The following is a 25,663-nucleotide window of genomic DNA, read 5'->3' as shown; positions in this document are numbered from 1 at the left end:
CGCGGCGCCAGGGACTTTAATATAGATTAGTGGGAGGAGCGACGCACCGGCTCCTCGCCACCTCATTGGCCAATGGCCCCTAGCAGAGGGGGGTGAGTTAGAACAGGCGCCTGATTCGTCCGAGCTCAAACAATGGGGGAGGGGAGCTTGTTTGCCTTCCCCTCCCTCAAACTGCAGTACCGGCTATGACCGCAGCGCCTCTTTCCTAGTCTATGGCGCATGCGCCGTAGCTTAGCATTAGCAGCTCTGGCAATCCGATGCAAATGAACATTATATTTTTTTTCTCCCTTTTTCTATGAGGGGGGGGGAGCGGGATGGTGGCGTGTGCAAAATTACACACAAAAAGCGGAGCGCCTAGAAGAAGAGCAGCCCCTTTACATTGTGAAACCTCCCCCGGGGGCATCTACTTGCCCTCTGCGCAGAATGCCGCGCATTGTATGCTATTGTAGCGCTCGCCGTAGGAGTCGCACGACATGATTGAAAACTGGAGCGATACGATTGTAGTTATTTGAAGCGCCTCTGGGTTATGAAAAAAAAGAGAAAACCCCCAATGTCGCCAGTATGGGGCGCTGTGTCGCACGATCTAGTCGAGCGGTGTAGTGGGAGCGCGGCAAATTCTTGTGTGATTTATGACCAGTATATTGTATGTGTGAGGGGACTGGGAGGGGGACGGCTGCCGGACTGAGCGCGCAGCCTGCCGCAGGGAAGACGCAGTACATCCGCAGCCATGTGCGGCTTCTGGCACGGCGGGCTGGCCGCACACCGGTAACCTTGCCGCCCGATGCTCAGTTTGCGAGGGAATTTTTTTTCTCCCTCTCTCTCTTTTAACCCTTAAAGTGAAGGGCAGACGGAGTGGAAATTTTCCATTCGACATTAACCCTCCCCCTCAAACTGTCATCCCTCGGCCCGCGCCGCCCTCCCACAGCACCCTTTCTGTGCCGGCCGTGCTGCTACACTACCGCGCTCCGCCGCTAGGGTTCTCCTCCGACATAGCAAGCAGACACGATCTCACTATCGTACTTCTCGAGGCTTTATAATCGATTTCAGGTGCTAAACGTTAGGGGAGCTCAACAAGCTGCCGATTTTAGGGAGAAAGTCACCGACATTGTGATTAGACTGGGAGTGCATGCAGCAGCTGCTGTAATAGACGACGAGCCATGTCGGCTCTGAGCGCCAAAATCGTCATGGCGCCAACAACCGCGGCGCGTTAACTGTATGTTATCACCGTGTTAGCATCCCACGCACTGGTCACGGAGGGGTTAAAAAAAGCCCGCCAAACACCATGTCGGCTTGTCACTAGCATGTACGGCACTGAGTACGTTCTCTCAGCACAGCCCCGTCTTCCACAGCCCGCGCCCCATGTGTTACCGCGTTATATAGCGCCTATTAACATTGTTGGAAGCCAACCTGCTGGAAAATATAAGTTGTCCCCTCCCTCCCCAGTCACCGCCGCCGCCTCCCTCCTCAGACGTAACCCGCCAAAATGCCGAAAACACATTTCATTCACGGAGTTTACTCAGCCGTTGCTACCCAGTAATACCACATAACACGTTAGCACAGTAATAAACATCACAATGCGCAGCGCAGAGGGACTCGGTTTTTTTTCCAAGTACAAAGAAATTGCCGCAACCAATATGGCGCTTCGTCAAGCAGCGTCACACGTTTCTTCACCTAAGTCGCTAGCTTCTAAGTAGAAGTGCGTTTTGGATACCAATATGGACGTGAAAGGTCCGGATCACGAGAAAACAGTGGAAAAACGAGACTCAAAAGCCTTCGCTTCGTCAAAATCGTCGACGAAAATGAGGTAAACACGGCGACGTTTGTGCCACCTACAATATGGCGCTGGGAATAAGTCAAGAAGCGTGACGTTACAAGGCTCGTTCTTCGATATGATTGGTGGGGCTATCGCTGCTTTTGGTTAAGCACGCCTAGAAACTCTCTGATTGGTGAGAACGTTAGAACGAACGCAGAGCTGACGCTTTGCGGCTGTTGATTGGCTACGAGCAATGCCCATCATATGTCTTGTCTAAGCGCGCGGCGGGAGTAAAACCCGGAGTATGGAGGGAGCCTGGAGCTCAGACTAATGTGAGTCAGGAAACTGCTTGGAAAGTATTAGGTCAGGGAGAGGATTTGTCTGCCTGACAGATTAGTTGTATGCAGGGTCATGGAGGCACATAACTGATATTCCTGAATCCCCCTGGGGAGAATGTTACATTGTAGGGGGATTCCCAGGATCTATAACATTGGGACAGAGACCCTCCGGTCCTGGAGGGCGTCCACATTGCTTCTCTGACTCCCCAATGCACACTGTGCCTTAGGCTGGATTCACACTAACGTGTTTGCGCGCTTTTTTGCAGAATGGATGTTGCGTATTTGCTGTACTTTTTGCTGGTGCAAGTTAAGCGTAGTTGTGTGCGCAAAAACCCCGTACCGCTGCTGTCAGCCATTGGAATAGCCCATAGTGTATCCAGGACAAAATGTTCTCTTTCCTCACACAGGTAAATGGAGCACGCTGCATATATTTGTGAGCGACCGAATTGCGCCCACCATATACGTGCATGTGAACGAGCCCATTGAAATCAAGGGGTTCTATTTCTGCGTATCGCACGCCCAAACACGCTCGTGTGAATCCAGCTTTACTATGCATCAGTAGTCTAAGATGCGACATTCTGCATCGGCTGCTCACATGGGCGACACTGGCCAATCAAAGCCGCATGTAGTGTCTTCGGCCGGGTTCACACCTGCTTTGGCACCTCAGTTTGGAGGTTCCATCGCAGATCCGGCTCAAAATACCGTGCAGCGGTATCTCACGTTTCCCTTCGGAGCCTCCTGTTAATGTCATCGCAAAGCCCAAACTTGTGATTTTTGTGTGATGCGTTTTTAACAGAAAGGCCTGGTGAGTTTCGCACTAAAAAATTGCGGCAAAATCACACAATAAAAACGTGCGAGAAAATTGCAAGTGGCAGTGATGTGCTGACGCTCAAAAATGTAGAGAAAAAAGTTGCAGTTTTTGCTGCAATTTTCTTGCGGCAATATCGCGATCGCCAGTGTGCAGGAGCCCTTAGATTAAAGGGGTTGTCCCGCAGCAGCAAGTGGGGTTATACACTTCTGTATGGCCATATTAATGCACTTTGTAATATACATCGTGCATTAAATATGAGCCATACAGAAGTTATTCACTTACCTGCTCCGTTGCTAGCGTCCCCGTCTCCATGGCGCCGACTAAAGCTGCCTTCTCCTCCCATTAGACGCGCTTGCGCTGTCTGGTCTTCTGTTTTCTTGAATGGGGCCGCTCCGGCTCTGTGGAGCGGCCCCATTCAACAGAGCAGACCAGACAGCGCAAGCGCGTCTAATGGAAGGAGAAGGCAGCTTTAGTCGGCGCCATGGAGACGGGGACGCCAGCATCGGAGCAGGTAAGTGTATAACTTCTGTATGGCTCATAATTAATGCACGATGTATATTACAAAGTGCATTAATATGGCCATACAGAAGTGTATAACCCCACTTGCTGCCGCGGGACAACCCCTTTAAGCTCCATCCATAACATGGTCCCTGTTGGAGGGGCTCTTCACCTGACTCGTCCATGCGTTGTGGTTCTACACCAGCCGTATCACAGCTGAAAATCTCATCACTGAAGATTGGCCGCACTCGAGATTAACTAACGTCTTCTCGTCCATTCACATGGGCGTGTCGTGTGAAAAATACACTTTAGCGCAGAATTCCATCAGTTAGCAGAAATCCTTGGAATGACTTCTAATCCTTAAATAGCGCCAGCTGTCTTCTTTTCCGAGTGCCGGATGCAAGTATACCTCTTCTCCTCCTTTTATTTCAGCTCCCATAGGAGCCTATGGGAGCTTCCAGCGATTTTCGTCAAGACAGGTCAAGCCTATCTTTTGATGCAGCGTGAAAAATAGCCGATTTGACGTTATAACGGTGTGATTTTTTTTTTTTCCACAATGCCCGGAAATCGCCTATGTGGATGAATGCATTGGAATCCAATGCTCCCCATGGTCGCGATTTTCAGGTGACGCTTTATCGCAGCTAAATGGCCATGTAACATCGCCTGCGTGAATGAGGCCTAACACTATGTACCGCATTAGAAAGCGCATGTGCAATGCAGTATGCAGAGTTGTTATATGGAGGCCACTGATGGCTAGCTGAGGTCATCTGCTCCTCCATCACTGGTGATTGTTCATGGCCGCTCCATGCTTGTAGTGTGTCCAAGGAGAGCCGCCACTCTACAAACCGAAACTTCAAAACCCACCTACCCATCAATGATCCTGTTCCTGCATGTCTGTTCAGAGTAGTAGAATGTGGCCAGCTGGTTTAATCTTTCCAGATATATTTAGTCTTCAAGAAGGAGCAGTAAAGGGGGTAGATAATGAACTGGCAGGGAGTGTTCATCCCACATTGTACTAGACCGCCCTCCAGTAGTTCTATGCAGCCAGGTCATGGCTATCTTACTACTCCACAGGCTTGTGCAGCGAGCTGGACTTGGGTCCACAGTGGCTATGTACTCCCAAGTGAAAGTAATGGTGGTTTTGTTCGTAAGGCCAATTTGTTGTATGCCAAAGTGAGGAGCAGCAATGTACCCTGACTCCCACGATGGTGATGGTTCTGGTCCCCGGAGGGCAGTGCAGATGTTCTTAAAGGGGTTGTCTCGCGAAAGCAAGTGGGGTTATACACTTCTGTATGGCCATATTAATGCACTTTGTAATGTACATCGTGCATTAAATATGAGCTATACAGAAGTTATTCCACTTACCTGCTCCGTTGCTAGCGTCCTCGTCTCCATGGAGCCGTCTAAATTCGCTGGCAGCTTGCTTTTTTAGACGCGTTTGCGCAGTCCGGTCTTCTCCTTTCAGCACGAGCCGCTTCAGTGTGCTCCCCGCTACAGCTCTTCTGCGCATGCGCAGACGAGCTGTCACTTCTCGGGAGCGCGCTGGAGCGGCCATTCTGTACCATCCTCTGTTAGAGGAAGGTGCACAGCCGCTCAGCTGTCCCGAGAAGCTGCCCAGCCGTCCAGCTGTCCCGAGAAGCCGCCCAGGTAAGTGATGGGTCGGGGGTGATGTGTCACTAACAGGTGAAGGTCCCGGGCCACAGCGGTAGGCCCCGGAGCCCAGCGCTAGGTTCCGGAGCCCAGCGCTGGGCTCCGGGGCCTACCGCTGGGCCGAGGGGCCTTCGTCTGTTGTCAGGGTCTAGCGCTGGGGAGCCGGGGCGTAGCGCTGGGGAGCCGGGGCGTAGCGCTGGGGAGCCGGGGCGTAGCGCTGGGGAGCCGGGGGCTAGCGCCGGTTACCTGCTGCCTGGCGGTGGGTGACTGGTCGGCGGCGTTCAATCCCGGGGTCCGGTCGGCGGCTGCGGGGCGTCTGGTTGTCAGGGAGACACACCTGGTAGCGTCTCGGGAGCGCGCACGTCGGGCTGCAGCAAGCGAAGGGAAAAGAGCCGGCGGCCATCTTGGGAAAATTTTTATAAGTTGCTGAAACGCTGGAACTGTAAGTAGAAACCAGCTAGAAAAGTCATTTACAGGGGGGCTTAGTAATGTATGCTTAATTAGGGGGACTGGGCAAAAAAAAAAATTCACTGCTTCCTCGAGACAACCCCTTTAAGTGGGAAGGAGCTCCGGGAGACGAGGTAATGGTGAAACAGTAGAACTTACGTTTGTTTGGGGATTTCAAGGCAAAACAAAGTAATGTTCAAATACGGTCCAATTCTCCTTTACATCCAAAATCCAGAGTATGGTGACTGGAGATACCGCCGCCTCTATTATCAATATTCCTGTGAAACACATGGGCATCATTTCTAGCATGTTTTTCCTCTGACTTTAGGGAATTAATCATTTCTGTTTCTTGTGTCTAGCTTTCTTCTTCTTTCTCTTCAGCTACACGTCTTCTTTACTACTGCACTGTTTCTTTCAGAACTCTGTTACTAACTGACTTCTAACCGCTCTGTTAGGCCTCATGCACACGGAACTTTTGCTGTGGAATCCGGGGTTTCCATCCGCCTCTGGGTTCCGTAGCAATAACCCTCCATAGCATACTGTGGAAAAATGATACTTCATGCACATGAGCGGAAACCAATTGTGGTTTCCGTACGTGGATGAAAAATCACAGCATGCTCCATTTTCCTGCGGTTCTTGTATGGAAGGCTACCATTGAAGTCAATGCGGGAAAAGCAGGAGTTTAAAAAAAATCTGTACTCTGAATGTCTGACGTCCAGCCGTGCGGACCATCCGCAGTACAGATTCAAGATTCAGAAAGCAGGTACACGCGGACGCCGCTGCTGCCAGGCCTGGATTCCGCCCTGCCGCATGTAGACGGCCTATCTCCTACTTACTGAACTCTCTATTGGGCTAGGCGGGTGTATATATGGACTCTGAGTCCTCCCATGAGCATAGAGTTCAGGAGCTAGAGAGAGTCATTGTGTATACACTTTGGTTCTGGAGGTTTTGGGCTTGGTGGTTCTTCATTCACCAACTACGGTACGTAATACGGTAGTAATATTCTTAGGCTGGGCTCACACGACCGTATGCTTCAAACCCTGCATGAGTCCTGGTATACCGCTGCGAAATTGTACTGCGCATGACAGCATATCTCATGCACCCCGTCATGTGCACTCTTCCTGTTTTTTTCCCCTCTTGTTTAATTTTCCTGTTCTATTGCTTTGCAATGGCGCCTATATACGCCACCCATACGCAATGTAATTGCCTCTGGGCAGAGTTGATTACATGTCCGTAGAGAACAATGGATCCTTGCATGTAATACGTGGAAAAATAGAACGTGTTGCATTCTTTTTTGCACTCGCATCTTACGCAATGGATACACGCAAATGTGAGCAAAATAGTGTATGTGGTGACCAGAGCAGACCCCTGTGTTGTGGCCGGCACTAGGCATTGATCTCAGTAAGAGCTGCGCCAGCCACTACATGGGCGGAACTGCTGCCTCTGCTCCGCCCCTGTTGTATCCCAACACTAAGAGTGAGGACTGTCTGTAAAGGCCCTTTAACTATAATTTATAGTATGTTTTACCGCAGATATACACCTGCTCATACTTGGCCTAGATTTCTGTTTAGATGCACAGATGGCCTAAGATGTGCCTAATGTATGAAGAGGCATAGGGTCCAGGGAGGACAATAAAAAGACCAGTCTATGAAACACCAGGCTAATAAACTGCCCCCCATGTATGTGTGCTGAGGGTGCTGTCATGTGTTCAGGAGTGGGTTGAAATGTAGTATCTGTCCTTTAGGCCTCTTCCATTAGGGCAACAGTGATATCGGCGCGAGAAAATCTCAGCGATATTGCAGCTGTGTTCTGCGCGATATCGCTGCGTTTTAATTTGTGTGCTGGAAAGTGATGCGACTTTGTAGTGCTGTTTTGCTGGGATTTTCGGGAGGGCTTGAAATATAAGCCCTACCCTGAAAATAAGCCCTAGCTGTATTACAAAAAAACCCAATACATTACCTAACAGGCGCCGCATGCTTTGCCGCACCTCTACTCTGGCAGTTCTGCGGCACTTGTTTGCAGTCTTCAGCCGGCGCTTCTGATCAGAGGGTTCAAAAATCCCGCCTCCAGGAAGCGCTAGATCTGATTGGCTGAGCGGCGGTGCTTGAAAACTGATCACTGCAGTGCTTGATAAACCAATCACAGCCATTCAATGCAATGCAAAACAAGCAAAATGAGAATGAGCCGTTGATATAAATGGGTTCTATTATCTGCATATTGCACACGCAAATACGTTCATGTAGAGCCGACCTTACAAACGGGTTTTATCGAGTATTCCCGTGTGGAATTCACCTTCTTATTGAGCAGAGGTGAATTCAGCAGCGGTAACAGGATAAAATGGACATGCTGCAGCTTGTGGGCGAGATTCTCAAAATCTCATCCAATTTGCTGCTACTGTAAATGCCGCAAAATTTCAGTGCGGAGGGTCTGTACACAAATTCTGCTACAATTCCCCCCCATGAGGACCCTTCCCTTACAGTTTTTACAGAGCACTTTCTTTTTGCATAAAGGCCCATTTAGACAACGATTATCGCTCAAGATTCGCCCAAAGGCAATCATTCGAGTGATAATTGTTGTGTGCACATACATGCTCCAAGAACTGCTGTGTGGCATCCAGCTGAGCGACCCGGGGTATGCAGAACACAGCTGGAGCGCCGTCTTCCACATCCTCTTGCTGTGTTCTCCGAGGGGGATACCAGCTGAAACAATAGCATCAGCACTATCCCGCTGAGAATGACAGCCAATGCTTGCATGACCTCAGTATCAATGTTCTTAAGGGCTTGCTTCACATGAGCGTTTTACTGCTGTGTGAGCTGATTGTGAGCAGGCATATGGCTGCGTAAGGCAGCATTTTTGCACTGCACATGACAACGTATATCACGCATGCCGTCATGCGCAGTCTGACTTAATTAAAATAGAACGTGATGCTCGTGCGAGTGAGTCAATGAAAATCAATCTTTCATTGACTCCATTCACCGCATATTATGCTCACGTAATACATGATGACATTATGCTTGTGTTCGCTTATTCAGACCACCGAATTTACACAGGTATTTCAGTGCATAAAGAAAAAAAATCACACATAAAACACAACCATGTCAAGCATTGGATTCCAGTTGCTTTCTTCAGAGGAACAATTTTTTGATGCGTAAAATAATCCTGCAAGAAAAAACAGACCATACACGACCGTTTTCGGTCATCTTTTTTAAACGGCGTGTGAAAAGATAGGTCTTGACCGATCTTTTAACATGATATTCAGCAAGCTCCCATAGACTTCTCTGGAAGCTGGAAAAAAGGGAGCGGAAGGAAGTACAGCTCTGGGAACAAGGCCGCATCCACACGGGTGACAAGTTATGGACGCAAGAAAATCTCAGCGATGTCGCATCGCTGGTCTGTGGGAAATTGCTTCTCTATGGGCAGTGTATACAGCGCTATCCGTACGCAATGCATTGGAATTATAAAGATTTTGGAAAACTCCTTTAAGGCCACTTTAACACAGTAATATTTTGTTCAGTAGGCCAAAACCAGGAGTGGATCCTACACACCAAAAGAATGGGCAAATACTGCCCAAATACACCTGTGTGAACGGGGTGTGAGGGTCTGGTAGTTACAGAGCTTTATCTCCATGCCACATCCAACTACAAGTGACAGCTGACGGATTATATGGGAATGACTGCAGGAACATAAATGATGGGTAAATGAAGTCAATCTCAGCTCAGACATCGCCAGAGAAGGAGTTCCTAATTAATCCAACTAGTTTTCAGACTGTGGCTAACAGGAGCTCGGCAGCACAAGACATTCAGATGTCATCCTGCAACTAGAATCAGGCTGTATTTAATATGATATTTACTGAGACACTTTATTTAGGTGATGTTACTGCAGCGGTACAGGATCTACAGCTAGATGATGTATATCCTTCGAGTCACCAATATGGTAATCCAGTTAATTGCAGAGTGGCACCTCCAGGGATCAGACTTGTCTTTCAAGCACATCATATAAATGTACAGTCGGGCTGAGATCTGAGGAGTTTGCTTTCCAAGTCCTTTTTCCTCAAACCATTTCTGAACATTTTTTTTTGCAATGTGGTAGAAGAAAAGCCCCTTTGGTCCGCAGCGATGTTCATGTAGGCAGTACATGTCAACATTTCATGTATGTCGGAATCCACGTTTTCTCAGCAGAATATTGCCTGCTTTTGCTTGCTTTCTTGCCATAGTATATCTTGGTGCCATTTCTTCCCCAAGTTATCAAGGCCCAGGCAGCCAGCCTTCCAGATGTAAAAGAATCCTGACTAGAGATGAGCGAACGTACTCGGATAAGCACTACTCGTCCGAGTAATGTGCTTTATCCGAGTATCTCTCCGCTCGTCCTGAAAGATTCGGGTCGCTCCGCTGCTGACAGGTGAGTCGCAGCGGGGAGCGGGGCAGAGCGGGCGGGAGAAAGGGAGAGAAAGATCTCCCCCTCCGTTCCTCCCCGCTCTCCCCTGCAGCTCCCCGCTCCGCAGCGCGTCCCGAATCTTTCAGGACGAGCAGAGAGGTACTCTGATAAAGCACATTACTCGGACGGATAGTGCTTATCCGAGTACGTTCGCTCATCTCTAATCATGACACCTTCTTCCATTGCTCCTTGATTCAGTTCTGATGCTTATGTGCTCTTTGTAGGGGTTGTTGATAGTGAACAGAGCCAGCTTTTGGCATGTGCGACAGCAAAGAGTGCAAAATTCCACCTAGATGAAGGGGGTAGCACCAGGTGTCCTGTCTTGCTCCAGGGCCACCTGGTTCAGATCCTGAGGCTCAGCCTGCTGGAAAGGGTTGAACTCATGAAAACACTCACACATGGGCTGCTCTGAGGCAGCTTCTTCAGTACTCCTTCTGCCCGGCACCAGTGCTCAGGAGTAAAGTGAGTGACGAGGTTGGGCAGGGTGAGGAGTAAAGAAGAACAGAGATGGAGTGCGGATGACCGCCGGTGTGTGTGTTCCCGCATACTTAAATATGCATAGGGGCACCAAGGGGGGTCCTATTGCTAAGTGGGGGCACCCAAGTGATCCTACTAAGTGTGGCCACAGAGGGTTTCATATTAGAAAGTGGGGCCTCAGAGGGGTTCGTATTACTATGTGGGGGCACCAAGTGGTCCTTATTACTAAGTGTGGACCCCCAGGGGAGGTCCTGTTACTAAGTGGGGCCATACATGAGGCCCTATCAACCCTTTAGTGACCAAGCACCATAAATATATGGCACTTGGCCTTGTTCCATCATAACTATACGGCATGGGTTAAAAGCTCCCGCAGTCTAGCAGGAGCAGGTCAGGTAGTCAGCTGTCTGCTGCTGGGTTTCCACTGTAATAATCGGAAGCGGAGAAACTTCCGGTCCCAAATGTTTTACTCCTTCCATGCTAGGATCAACAACAAAGGGGCTCCCCGTGTCACTCATTGGCACTCTAGAATGTGATTGTGAGGTGTTGATGACTTCCCATGGCAGTTGGAAGCCAGAGAAAAGTCTCTGTATGCCATGTGATTCAGCCTATCAGAATCTGGTGCTGGCAGTCTAATAAGCTGATATTGTATACATAGTGCATTGCATTACAGAAGTAATGCTGTGTACTATGCTAGTGATTGAACAATTGCATTTTCACGTTCACGCTGCGGAATTCCACCGCAAATTGCGCAGTGTGAAAAAAAATGCAGCATGTTCTATTTGCCGTGGGAATACGCGCTGCTGGCTTCCATTGTAGTCAATGGAAGCCAGCTGTCACGCTATACTTCCACTGTAGCACAGCGGAAGTATCGCGTGAATACGCATCCCGCCGGCCGCGTCATCTGGCACTACCGGCACGTCGGGCTGTACTGCGCATGCACGCCGGCCCACCACGAAGGACGCGTACAGCGGATCCGGAGTGGTGAGTATGGGCATTTTGGGGGGGCGCCGTAGCGGACTCCGCTCTCTCTCTCCCCCCCCCCCCCCCCCCCCACCGCCCTCCACGCATGGTGCTCGGACAAGTAATCAGTTACTCGAAAAGACCGATGCTCACTTGAGCATCAGCCTTAAACGAGCGTGCTCGCTCATCTCTAGTCTGTACACTTACTACGATACCAAATTTATATACCGTAGGTTTTTTGTTTTTTTTTAAATTCTTTATTTATCACCATTTTCAACTTAGTTAATCATACATTTGTAAGTTATCTTCTGAATAAACTGTTTACACGATATTAGGTATAACAACATAACATTGAGATAATTTTCTTATTTTCCTGTCGTAACTTGTCTATTAACGTTTAAATGAGCATTCAACTTTCTAGTCTAATTAAGGACATGAGGGGGGAGAACACTAATGCCCTCCTTTAGTCCGTGGTGGGCCTATTGTCCTAACTGAATTCAACATATTCTTCTTACTAACTAACGAGACACATTAGGGAAGCGTACATCTGTTTGGTCTGCTTGTGGGGTATGATGGAGGCAAGGAGAGGGTAGATTGGGGGAGAGAGAGAGAGAGAGAGAGAAGAAGAGGAGAGAGAGATAGGGGGAAGAAAGAAAGAGAAAAGGAGAAAAAAAAAGGGGGGGGGGGCGTAGGGTAGGGCAATGAGATTCCTCAGGCCTTATGGATTAATCAGGGATTTGAATTCACCTGAGTCACGGAACTGTATCCAGTGGTACCACGTTTTCCGGAACTTTTTTTGTGTACCTTTTAGTGAGGCTGTAAGGTCCTCCATCTCCATAATCTGGTCATTTGTGTTGAGCCACATTGTTATCGTGGGTGAGGACGTTTGTCTCCAGAGCCTCGGGATGCACGCTCTCGCCGCGCCCACCATGAAGCATACCACAGATTTTTTGTATGTGGTCAGGGGAATATCGCCGTGATGCATGAGGAAGAAAGCTGGTGTTTTTGGCAGCGGGTAGTGTGTAAACTTGGAAGTGATCCGCCACACCTCTGACCAAAAGTTGGTAAGCTCCGCACACTCCCAGAAAATATGCAGCAAGGTCCCTTGTTCTGTTCCGCATCTCCAACACAAGGGGGAGACCGCAGGGAATATCTTGTGTCGTTTGGAGGGCACCCTGTACCATCTAAAGAGGACTTTGTAACCAGATTCCTGTGCTTTACTTGATATGGAGGAGTGATGTGCAATGGTGAATATTTTGTCTTTTTCCTCCTGTGTCAGTGTCACCTTGAGATCTTCTTCCCATCTTTTTATGTATCCTAGCGGCTGGTTTTCATTTTGTGAGTTAAGTATGTTATAAACCCTGGACAAGGTGTGTCTAGATGGGCCCTTTCCGCTACATATTATTTCAAATTGTGTTTTTGGTCTTGCGAATGTGTTGGGTCTAGGGAGTGATAGGAAAAAATGCCTTAGTTGGATTGTTTGCCACAGTGATATTGAGTTTGGTTCTGTTATTCCTCTCAGCGTGTCTACTGATAGCCATTGGCCCTCTTGTAGGAAGTGTTCCGCTCGGGATCTACCTCCTGCTATCCAGTTTCGGAAGGCTTTGTTCTCGTTCCCTGGCGGAAACGCCGTGTTGCCTAGGATTGGGTACATGGGGGATGGTTTAGGGGAGATGTCTGCGTTGGTGCTTATTTTGTTTATTATGCTCATTGTCGGGCCAATTGTAGGGTGTTTCATGTAATCTGTTGATGCTTGTCCCTGTGTCCACGTGAGGGCTGTCAGTGGCATTTGTACGAATGATTGTTCAATTTCCACCCATAGCTTAAGGTCAGAGTGTCTGTGCCAATCTACTGTTCGTACCAAATGTGCCGCTTGGTAGTATCTCAGGAAGTTTGGTAGTCCCATACCTCCTTCTTTTTTGGGCTTGGACAGGGTGCTCCTCGCTATATGAGAAGGCTTGCCTGCCCATATAAATTTAATCATGAGCGAGTGTAAGTCTTGAAAGAATTGCCTCGGGACCTGAATGGGGAGGGCCTGGAACATATATAGCACTCTAGGCAGTATGTTCATTTTCATAATGGCCCCTCTGCCGAACCATGAGAAGGTGCCTTTGGTCCAAGCGTTTATGTCCTGTCTGATCTTATTTAGAAGTTTGGGGAAGTTAGCCGAATATAGGTTTTCGGTATGTGGTGTGAGGTTAGTACCGAGGTACTGGATGTAGTCTCTTGCCCAAGAAAATGGAAAGGCATCTTTAAATTCATTTACTGTGGATTGAGGGATGGAGATATTGAGAGCCGCCGATTTGTGGTAATTAATCCGGAAGTTAGATAAAGTGGAGTAGGTTTTTATTTCTGCCAGCAAATTCGGCAAGGTGATTCTTGGGTTGGAGACAAAGAATAGTAAGTCGTCTGCGTAAGCCGCAATCTTATGTTCCGTGTCTCCAAGTGGAATTCCTTGGATATTCGGGTTCAAGCGGATGTGTCTCAATAGTGGTTCTAGGCATAATATAAAGATCAAGGGTGAGAGCGGGCAGCCTTGCCTTATACCGTTTGTTATGGGGAAGGGGGTTGAGAGCTGTCCGTTCACTCTTACTGAGGCTGTCGGGCGCGAGTATAGTCCTGACAGCCACTTTAGCATGTTAGGGCCTATTCCTATATGAGTCATCATAGTGAATAGAAAGTCCCATTCCACCCTGTTGAATGCTTTGTCCGCATCTGTGGAGAGTAGGCAAACCGGCAGGGATTGTTTTTGTGCATGATATATTAGGTTGATGGCCTTCGTTGAATTGTCTTTGGCCTCTCTGAGCGGTACAAAGCCTACCTGGTCTTTATGGATCGTAGGAGGGGGGAAATCCTATCTGCTAAGATTTTTGAGAACAGTTTTAGGTCTGTATTCAATAGGGAAATGGGGCGGTAACTCTGGCACTGAGCCGGATCCTTCCCTTCCTTTGGGATTACCGCAATATGGGCTTTCAGTGTGTCTCTGGGTATTATGTTCCTGGTCGTTATGGAGTTGAATGCTCGCGTGAAGTGGGGAGATAGTGTCCCTGCGTATTTTTTGTAATATATGAGTGTTATCCCGTCGGGCCTGGGGCTTTCCCTGTGTGAGATTTTGAGATGGCTTCTGTCAGCTCGTTCTGAGTGATAGGGGCCTCCATTGCATCAATCGCTTCCTGTGGGAGCCTGCTTAAGTTTGATCTTTGAAGGTAGTCTTTGATGGCTGTTCTCTTTTGTTCTCTGTCTTGTTCCGACTGTGGTGGTGATAGGTTATACAGGGCCTGATAGTAATCGTGAAAGGCTTCCGCTATCTGTTGGGGAGTATGCATAGATTGGCCATTTTGGGTGTTAATATGAGGGACGTACGCTTTAGCTCTGGTTGAGCGGAGTGCTAGTGTGCGGCTAGGTTTGTTCCCAAATTCGTATATGTGGCGTCTGCATTTTGCTAGGTTCGCCTTTGCGTGGCCTAAACAGGTCGTGCGGACCTTTTCCCTAAGCAGTTTCAACTGTACCCCCACTGGGCCATCCTGGGTTGATTTGTGGGTTAGTTCCAGGGCCTGTATTTTCTCGAGTATCCCCCGGAGGTATTCTCCACGTTCTTTTTTAATGCGGGATCCTATTTTGATGCATAATTCCCTGATGACACATTTATGAGCTTCCCATATTGTCAGTGGATCTACATCCGGGGTGTTGTTATGTTCAAAATATTCATTTAGGGCTTTCTGAATTTCGTCTGAAGTTATTTGGTCATGGAGAAGGGATTCATTGAGTCGCCAGTTCCATTCTTTTTTGTATAGAGAGGGTAATGTTAACTCTAGGGTAATTAACGCATGGTCCGAGAAGGTAATATTATCTATTTTTGCTGTGGTCAGGGCGGGTAAGGATGAGTGATGGAGTAGGAAATAGTCAATTCTAGAGTATGTATTATGTGATGGGAAAAAGTAGGTATAATCCTTGGTAGTTGGGTTTAAGACCCTCCATACGTCTACTAGCTGATGGTTATGGAGATTTTTCTTGATCCTACGGTGCGCCGAAAGTGATAAGCTATCATTCCCTTTGGAGGTGTCAGCATTTGGGTCTATTCTTACATTGAAATCCCCGCCAAGTATCAGGATGCCCTCCTTAAATTCCTCCAGGTCCTCCAGAGTCCTTTCTAGAAAGGGCATCTGGTTGGAGTTAGGGAAATAGACTGCTGCAAGTGTGACTGGTGTGTTAGCCAGCTTACCTTTTGTGAAAATGTATCTACCTCCCGGGTCACTGCGCGTCTCTCCGTGCTCCCAGTGGATCGAGTTGGCGATTAGTATTGAGACACCTTTGGACTTGCTTTCAGTGTTCGTGCTGTGGTATGCGGTTGGGAACCTGGCGTTAGAGAATCTGGGATGGGCGTTCGTGTGGAAGTGGGTCTCCTGGACGAAGGCTACTTGTGCTCTTTTTTTCCAGAGGAGATGGAGGATGGAGGACCTTTTTTCAGGGATATTCAGCCCCTGCGCATTAATGGAGACAATCGTTAGATTAGCCGACACAGTTGGCATAATGGATAAGGTGTACAGACCTTGTGAGGTAGAGGAGGAGGAGATGAGCAGAGGAGAGAGGGGAATAGAAAGGGAGAGAAGAAAAGAAAAGAAAAAAAAAGGAGGTGGGGGAGTTAAAATATGGAAGAGAAGGGGATAGACACACTCACGGGGTAACAGGCACACTAGGGAGGGGGTAGACCGGAGGAGCTAGAAACGTAGCTTAACGGTAAAAGTTGGCAACTGTTGCTTCAAACTGTTAATCAGGGGGCCTGGTCCCCTATCTAATGAGGGTAGTACCAAGGCCTCTGATATCCTACTTGGGGAAACGTGGAAGTGCACTGGGTGAGTGAGGTCACCGTCATACACTAGGGGATCTAAGGAGGTGTGTGGACCGGAGAGTTTTAAATCTTCTTTTGGTAGTCTGTTGTCTTCAAGATCCAGCTATGTCGTTCCGGGGCACCGTTAGCCGCAAATAGATTGTTCATCATGTGCATAGGACAGTCCTTTGGTTAAGAAAGAATTGTCGGGGAGAGTAAGAGGTGTTGAGAACCTTGTAGCTAGGGAGGAGAAAATATTTCTGTTCATCTTCTCGTCTGTCAAACGGAGCATATCGGCGTGTCTTCGGAAAGTCCTTCGGGTATCACATGTTAGCGATGGTAGTTTCCATTGGTGCAGTCCGGGACGTGGACCGCCAGGGTGCCCAGGAATGAGAACGCCCCTTCTAGGTCCTCTGGTGTTCTGACCATGAAAAGACGTCCCCTTTTGCGTAGAATTAGATGAAAGGGGTGTCCCCATTTATAGGTTGCGTCAGCTCTGCGTGCTGCGTCTAGTAGTGGGCGGATCAGCCTTCGGTTGTTGAGGGTTAGTCTGGAGACATCGGGTAGTATTGTAATGTTCATGCCTTTATAGTTTATTGGGCCTTGTTCCCACGCTAGTCTTTGGATGTCTTCTTTTTGTCTATAAAAATGGACGCGGCATATGACGTCCCTCGGGAAGTTTTGATTTCGTGTCCTACCGCCAAGCATGCGGTGGACTCTGTCCAGTTCTATTATCCTGTCCTCTGGGCGTTGTAGTAGTTTGTTAAAGATAGCTGTCACATGGAGAAGAAGTATATTACAGGATATAAATATTAGGTTAAGGGTCAATCCTGGTATACAGGCAGGTAGGAACTATTAGGGGTTGATCCAGGGAACAGTCTGATTACCATTAGGGAGTCGGGAAGGAATTTTTCCCCCAAAAGGGCTAATTGGCTTCTGGCCTTGGGGTTTTTTGCCTTCCTCTGGATCAACACAGTAGGATAGACAGGCTGGACTAGATGGACAATGTCTTCATTCAGCCTTACATACTATGTTACTATGGTCATGTAGGGCTTCTGGCGGGACCTCTTCTGAAATTCCCCTCAGTTTGAGGTTGTTGCGACGCCCTCTGTTCTCAATATCGTCTAAATGCAGGGTCAAATCTCGAAGTTGTTTCTGCTGTTTCTCTACTAGTGAGGTTAATTGTTGAAAGCCCGTAGACGGGGCATCGGCACTTTCTTCTAGGGCAGTCACTCTTTCTGTCAAGGATTGTACTGAGTGGCTAACTGCAGCCATCTCTTTTTCATGTTTCTCCTCTATGCGCCGAATTTGCATTTCAAAGTCCCTCTTGGTGGGTAATGCACGGACCATTAGCCAGAGCGCGTGGAGGGTTTGGGAGTCATCTAGCGGTGGTTCTGCCGTGTACCCTGCATCTGGCGTCGGGGTAATTCTGGGGTCTGGTGGCTGTATGGCATTTCCCGCCTTTTCCCCATATGCAGTCCCTGGGTGGGGGGTGGGAGCATGAATCTTTTCAGGGGTCTCTGAATTATGGGCCATGGGGCCCTCTTGTTCTCTGGTTTGGGGCACTGTATGGGATTCCCAGCTTGTCTCCCCCTGTGGACTTCTGTTTCCCCTTCTGGTTAGTGCTGCTGCACTCTTGGTCATGGTGCCGTACCCTGAGTCCCCCCTTCCTTTGGTACCTGTATGCTGGCTGGAGGTTGGGGTGTTTCTGAGGAGCTCAGGGCTGAGGGTCAGTGAGTCTCCCTGTCTCTCTGCTGGTGCTGCTGGCGGTTCCTTATCGGGGCTGCACGCTGCATGTCCTGCTGTGGTGGGGGCTGGAGGAGCTGTGGAGGCAGGTGAGCTTAATGTTGTGCTCGTTTCTCCTACCTTGTCCTCCTCGTTAGGTCGGTATAGCTGCGGTCTTGCTTCCCGGTGGGGGAGCGGGGTGCCAGCGCCTCCGGCATGTTGTAGCGCTGTCCCCACGTGGGTGCCCGGCGCCATGTTGGAGGGTTGTTTCTCCGCTGCTGCCGCGCTCTGCGAGTGCAGGAATCGGCTGATCGGGGTCCCGTTCGGCGGCGGCAGGTCTCCTCTCTTTCTGCCCATCTTCACCATCTTCTCCCTCGGTATATTTAGGCTGTGTCCTCGGTATTTGTGTGTTGGCGGCAGTGGAGCTCCGGTCTGTGCGCCCTCACTCCTTCATGCCTAGCCACGCCCCTACCGTAGGTTTTTTTTGCTATACTACTTTTATTTTTTTTTTTCAAAGATCTTTAATTTTTTTTTAATTACCTTCTGCCGCCATCTCCTGATAGCCATAACTTTTTCATTTTTACGTCTAAATAGTTGTGTGAGGGCTCTTTTTTTGCGGGACATTCTATAATTTCTAGCGGTTAGAGTAAATACGACTTTTTGATTGCTTTCTATTAAATTTTTTATTGGATACAGGATGACCAAAAAAAGCGCGATTCTAGCGTTATTTATTTTTTTGATAACGCGTTACTTTAATAGATCAGGCTTTCACGAACACAACAATACCAAATATGTTTTGGGCTTTTATTATTTAGATTCTTTTATTATAAATGTTAAAAAGGTGTAGTTTTTTTTTTTACTTTTATATTTTTTTAATAATTAATAAAGCTTTTTAAAACTATTTTTCCCCCATAGGGCACAAGAACTTGCGATGGCTTGATCGCTCCTGCATTTGGGTGTAAAATTATAGTATCACACTACACCGCGATCTGACAGGCAGTCTATTAAGCCACAGGCATCTGCCATGGCAACCGCACCGCAGCCAGTGATCTCAATGTGGGGGTCTGTGCGAGACCCCCAAACGTTGATCCGGGCATTTAAATGCCGCTGTCCTTTAAATGCCCCGATCCCCCTCCAAATAAACGTAAATGTACGTCTTGTAGCATTAAGTGGTTAAAAATCCTTTTTTTGAAAATGTAAACATTTTTTTAGTATATCATATAAGGTACATAGAGCTTTTTTGCTCACTTTTATTGCGTTCTTTGGGATACAACATAAACAAACTAGGCATTTTGTTTCAGTTTTTTTTTTGGGGGGTTGCGTTCTTTGTCGTGCAGGATAACTGATGTGTTCAATTTATCGTACAGGTCGTTACAGATATGATACCAAATATGTGGGACTTTTAATTTTTTTTTTTTATACACAGGAATGGGGTGGGTGGGGTTGGGAGTGCGTTACTTTATTTTTATGTCTTTGCCGGGGACTTGAACCATAGAAGCTTTGATCGCTATGATAACGCATTATCACTTACAATAGCGATCATAATCAATGTCTGGCGTCCGGTTGACATGGAAACCCATCAATTACATAACTGAGGGCCAATGATGCTCCCTCTGTGAACCCTTTACATGGGGGTTAACAGTGAGGACACGTATGTTAAAGGAGAGTGATGTGTTTTACATGGGAGTGTGTAATAGAGGGGCTACAGGGAGACCGAGTGAGGCGTATGTATGGGACTATCATGATGGGGATGAAGGAAGATGTTCTTTACAAGGGGCTGTATTGCTGGAGGGACTAAAGGGAAGGGAAGTAAGCTTTATACATGGGGCAGGTTGGGGAGAACAAGGGAGGGAAGCTGCTTTTTGTACAGTAGTTGTTACTCAATAAGCGTTAGTCCAGACATGGCAGAGGAAATCTATCGCAAATTTCGCAACAGTTTTGTGACAAATCCATACCGGATGTGTGGCAAAAGCCGCGCATGTTATATGTAGATTGTGCCATGGTCTGGATCCAGATTTTACTCTTCGTATTGAAAAGGCTGAAATCCGCTGCGAAAATCTGCAGCATTTCTGCAAAAGAATGGGCATGCAGTGAATTTGAAAATCCACAGCAGGCTGCTTTTTCCATGTGGATAATTTCCACTATGCTACGGATATAAAAAATAAGCTTAGCTCCGCCCCCGCCCGACCCTCCTATTGCAAACAGCGGCAAAGGGCGGAGAAGAGAAGGGGGACAGAGTTTAGCAGTCACGCTGCTGAACTCCCTCCCACCTCTCTTCTCCTGCAGCTGTCATTGGCTCCCATATAAGTCAATGCAGCTGCCGCAGCCGCCGACGTTAACGTGCCCAACCGGGCGCTTTTACACTGCGGAGATACGCCCCTGTGCACTGATGCATTGTAAATCAATGCATCAGAGGGGCAGCGTATATCAGCCAGGGCGTGATATCCCGGCTGATATACGGCCGTGTGAATAAGCCCTAAAGCTAAAGGCCTATTTACACTGGACGAGTGTCGGGCAAACGATCCTGCACGGGAGCTAGCAGAGCTGGCTCGCACACGGAGCGGCCAGCAGGGGGTGGGGCAGTGTAGGAGATTTCTCTCCTCTCGCTCCCCCACCCCTCTCCATTGAGATACACACCGGCCGTTCGCTATGGAGCGGCGGCTGTTTAAACGGAACGATGAGCTTCATCGCTCATCTTTTATGCAGCATAGAAATCTCCTGCACTGCCCTGCCCCCCTGCTGACCACTCCATGTCCGAGCCAGCTCTGCTAGTTCCTGTGCAGGAGCATGGACGTACAGCGAAGAGTGTCGGGCATTGTTTTCCCAACACTCGTCCAGTGTAAATGGGCCTTTATACTTTGTTGATGCACCCTTTAGGTTTCTTTGGTTAGAAAAGGCTCCCATCTTGACCCCCTCACCCACAGCCCAGACATATGAAGAATATTGGTGCCATTTTTGGGTACATACACTATATTGTAAAACTTTTATAAACTTTTTTATGATCCCAGGGAGAGAAAACGCATCAATTCTGCCATAGATTTTTGGTTCGTTTTTTTACAGTGTTAATCACACAGCATAAATGGCACCATACATTTTTTCTGCGGGTCGGTGCGGTTACAACGATACCAAAATTCTTATATTTTTTTTAGGTTTTTCTACTTTTCCTCAATAAAAACCCTTTTTTGGAAAAAAAAAATTTTCTACATCGCTGCATTCAAAGTTCTATAACTTTTTTATTCTTCCATGGGCTGAGCTCTGTGAGGGCTTATTTTTTGCGAGATGAGCTGTAGTTTTTATTGCTACCATTTTTAGGTACATATGGCTTTTTTGATCACTTTTATTGCATTTTTTTTGTGAGGCAAAATAAAAAAAATAAGCATTTTGTCTGTTTTTTAGGGTTTTTTTTTTACACTTTTTGCTGTGCAGGATAAAAAACGTGTTCAATTTATTGTAAACGTCATTGCGGATACGGCGATACCAAATATGTGGGATTTTAATTAAAAAAAATGTTATGCTAATATAGAAAAAGACAAAAAAAAGGTTTGTTTTTTTTGTTTTTTTTTACATTTTTATTTTGTATTGCATTATTTTTATCTTCTTCTTACACTTTTTATGTCCCTGTGGGGGACGTGCACCATAGCATCTATGATTGCTATGATAAGGCATTGCAGAACTTCTGTCCTGCAATGCCTTATCGCTTCTGATAGCCATCATAGGCTATGGCAATATAAGACACCTGTATCTGGCATCCTGTTGCCATGGCAACGTGTCAAGCTCTCTGCGATCTGCTATCTCCAGGACGTAAATGTATGTCCTGTCGCGTTAAGTACCCCTCTGCCAGGACGTACATTTACGTCCTGTAGTGGGAAGGGGTTAAAAATAAGACCACAAAAGAATCTTTAGGTATATTTTACTAAAGCAATCTATTCTGACCTGGGGAAACCTGTTCCTTCAGTTGTAAAAGCGTAATAATGGTCATACACATGATACATATTACATAGTCTGCCCGTTTTTTCTAACAATATGATGCATCTATGGGTTCTACCTACATAACTAGTCCACATATTTCCAAATCAACACTGTGCATTTGAGCAAAATATTTGTAATACAGTGAAATTTCCCCCAAAATACTTTTTTTGAGAAGACCACTCCCTTATCCATAGGAGTTTTCCTATGACAGATTTTCAGTTCTACTATATATAACGCATACTGGCCATTTTCTTTGAGGAGGCAATCTCCCCCTAGAAGATCACTTTTGAATGCAAATTTGGTTAGTCGTCTCAAAGAAGTTTCCCTCTAACTCACCAGATGTCACTCTAGCCGAAGCATACACTCTGCTCAGCCATATCTGGAACAGTCTCTGCCACTGAACAACAAGCTGCAGGTAAGTTTATGTAACCCATACTGTGAAATATAACACATTTTATTTAATTGAAAAGAAAGCTGAGCACGGGAAAAAAAACTCAATTTCCACCCATTTGAAACCAATATCTATTCTACCAACCACAAATAACAATGTATCCTTAGTGGTTTTCTGGGAAATTTACATTAATGGCTGAAATGTTACTTTATAGGAGAAAAAGGATACAAAAATCAAGCAAAGATAGAGGTGTGGCTTGAAAATAGTGCCGTAAAGATGCTTCTAAAAGCACTGTAAGACCCCAAACTGACCTCTTGGATCCATTACCTGCAATGTCAGACCCCTGACTACCAAGCCATTCATGGCCAAACATTTAAAATGCATGAAGCCTGCCTTGGACTCCCAGAGCCCGCAGATTCAGCAATTTATGGTGCTGGCCACCACATCTCCGACTCCAGGGATGAGCCCCAAGATGGCGCCAGACCCACAACGGTCTCCCACTCAGCTCCCGCAAGTTGTTACAGCAGCCTCCTCTTCTCAGCAGTAGGCACTCAGCATTATGGCAACTCCACTGTCAGAACAGAGTGCCATCTTCACAACTGGCTCCCCACCAGCGGCACGGAAACTACTTCGACAGCGCTGTCTAAGCAGGCACAGCAGAGACATTCACCCACATGGCCTCTGACCTCTTTGGCAGCATCCATTTCCATCACAGTTGGAACTTGCTCCCCAGATCATGAGGCACTGGTTACCAGAGTAGGGTCCACCCAAGCAAAGGTTTTCTCCAAGTTCAAATCTAAGTTGCAGGCCATTTCCACTCGTCTTTCTACCTCTGAACAGGTTTCTGAATCCTTTGATGCTAGATTCTCAAAATTGGAGGGGAAGCTTTTGACACAAAGGGGCCTCAAGTGATCTTTAATCCTACAGGTTTAGATTTTCAATAACTATCTCTCTTACCCTCCCTTTACTAAGATCTATATTGATAAACTGACCACTCCATGAAGGCAGGAGTCCGAAAACCCTTGAGGCGTGTTGCGTAGTGTGCATTTCTTCAAAGACAAAGAGGATATTGTGTGTCAAGCCTGGAGCAAGGACCCCCTGGCATACCTGGATGCGACCATTACCCTTTTTACAGGTGTTTCTTGGCGCACTCTGGCTATGAGATATCTGAAACCTTTTCTCCAACAGTTACCTAAAGCAGGAGCCACTTACAGTTGGGGCCACCCATTTCACCTGCAAATCAGGCACAGTGGCTCTCTCTTTGCCCTACTCAGCCCAGACCAAGTTAAACATCCGCATCTGTTTTTGAAATTATATCTCAAAAGCCTTTAAGTAAGTTTCCTCATCCTTTTAAGACAAATGTTGTTTTTTCTGTTGTATATTGTTAAGCCAGTGAAACAGGTGATCTTTTTATCTAGTTTTCTTCTCTTTGTTCTACTATTCTTTCCCTTCTTTTTTCCACCCTAATCTTCACTAACCTTTTTTTTCCTCTTCTCTTTCCTTCCAGATACTTGGCCATGTCCACCCTCTACTTTGCTTCCATAGACACCAAGGGACTGAAGACCTGGGAACATCTCTTCTCCACCTCCTTTGGGCTTCCTGAAAAAAGGCTACCTGAACCATTTCCGGGGCATGCGGTGTCCTCCTTTCAGTCTTGTAGGTTCTCAGACTCTTATCAGTTATGTTGAATATACATCCAGAGATGATAAGAGTCATTTACACAGGATGATTATCATGCTAAATTCGTTCAAAAGTGCTAATCGTCGCATCTAAATGCACAGCTATTATTTACTATTCGTTTACAGTTCGCTGGTCACTCACTTTCAACCAGCATGAAAATCATCACTGACTTCTCGCTAAGTGTAAACTCTTCCCACTGAATGTGAAGCGCAGAGCGAGAAGCCAGCGGTGATCTGCCTGTCTAAACGCTTTGCACGAGCGCTAACAAACTAGCGGTGACGTCAGCACTTGTGCAATCATTTAGATGGCTGTTGATCCATCTAAAAGGGACATTAGTATCTTGCTTTCTAACAAGGTCCATTGGGAGCTGATATCCACATTATCTGACCCTCAGGGGAGCTTCCTATTTGTCAAGGGCCATCTGGCAGGTAAGATGTTCACCCTTGCAGATGTCTACCTCCCCAATACCAATTAATTAGCCTCTCTGCATAGTATCTCCATGCTGGTTTACAGTGACCGTTTGGTATTGGCGGCTGAATGAGTCGCTTCCTTAGGACGCTCTTGTCTCTGTCAGCGTCCAGAGGGAGCGGTCTCATTATTTCCAAGACCATCTTCCTGAGGAATCCTCTCCTTTGATGGTCTGGGCTGCACATAAGTGTGTTATCAGGGACCTTCTGGTGAAAGATAGCGCAAAGTTGATTATATTTGATCAGAATTCAGCTTAGTTGAGCCTTCAGGAGGGACTGGAGACCGAGATGTGAGAGCCTGTCTGATGGAACTGATAGTGAACTGTGTTGAGCAGCTGGTGACACAAGGGCCAAATGTTTTTTGTTTTGTTTTTTTAGAACAAACAATTACAAAATGCTTCTTAGACCACAGCACAGCTAATGAATAGGAAAGAAAACGGACACAATAGTGTGAGATGTGATTTCAGTACTTAAAACACAGTAAACAATCACTATTAGCTGCAGGCAGCATGTTTGCATGTGTTTCTCCTTCCTTCACCCCACTGCTCTCATGGATTTCAATGAGCACCGTGACTCTTGCTCTATCGTCATGGCACCTTTAGTAACACACATAACTATTTGCCAGCAGGCAGCGGATAGCGAATGGAGACCCCTAGTGGCCAGCACGTTAGAGGGATTTTTAGTCACAAACATAATTTTAGATAAAAAAAAGTAAATTGCAGTTTTGCTAGTTATTACACTGGCTATCATATAAGCACAAGGTGTTTGTAAAGTTAGTGACCATTTAACCCTTTTTGCTGCTATGGGTGTTTTTGGGAGTTTTTGACCCCCTGGAAGCCAGGACACTTTTAAAGTAAACCTCTGGTACATTGTTAAAATATCACTCAGTACTTTACTCTCAGAGATACATTTGTGTAATTTTCCATAAAAGGGTAATTTTTTTTATTCTTAGAAATTGCTATTAGAGGCTAAAAGTGTGATCAAGCAGAAAATTAAGTGCATCATACCTCATATAAATAAGTTCACCATGTGCGGAGTTCATATATACTATGTAGGCCTATGTCTACGTGCACATATCTTAACAAAATCACTAGAACTGGAATGGCCAAACAGGGAGAATACTACTGATGACCTATCCTCAGGATAGGTCATCAATAGTTGATCGGCTGGGGTCTGTTGCTTGGGACCCTGACCAATCAGCTGAGCGGCTACGTGATGTCAGCGCCGCAAATACA

The 25,663-nt window shown here is 47.0% G+C and overlaps 1 long non-coding RNA gene across 1 annotated transcript; it reads left to right on the top strand.

Moving 5' to 3' along the window:
• Positions 1-2,036: 2,036 nt before the first annotated feature.
• On the top strand, positions 2,037-25,663 carry LOC136627540 (uncharacterized). The gene is made up of 3 exons (XR_010792801.1): positions 2,037-2,085; positions 22,230-22,305; positions 23,789-25,663. It is a non-coding gene; the product is annotated as an uncharacterized lncRNA (long non-coding RNA).

This window comes from Eleutherodactylus coqui, chromosome 1 (genome assembly GCF_035609145.1).
Source record: "Eleutherodactylus coqui strain aEleCoq1 chromosome 1, aEleCoq1.hap1, whole genome shotgun sequence".
Lineage (NCBI taxonomy): Eukaryota > Metazoa > Chordata > Amphibia > Anura > Eleutherodactylidae > Eleutherodactylus > Eleutherodactylus coqui.
This window is presented reverse-complemented; position numbering and strand designations above follow the sequence as displayed.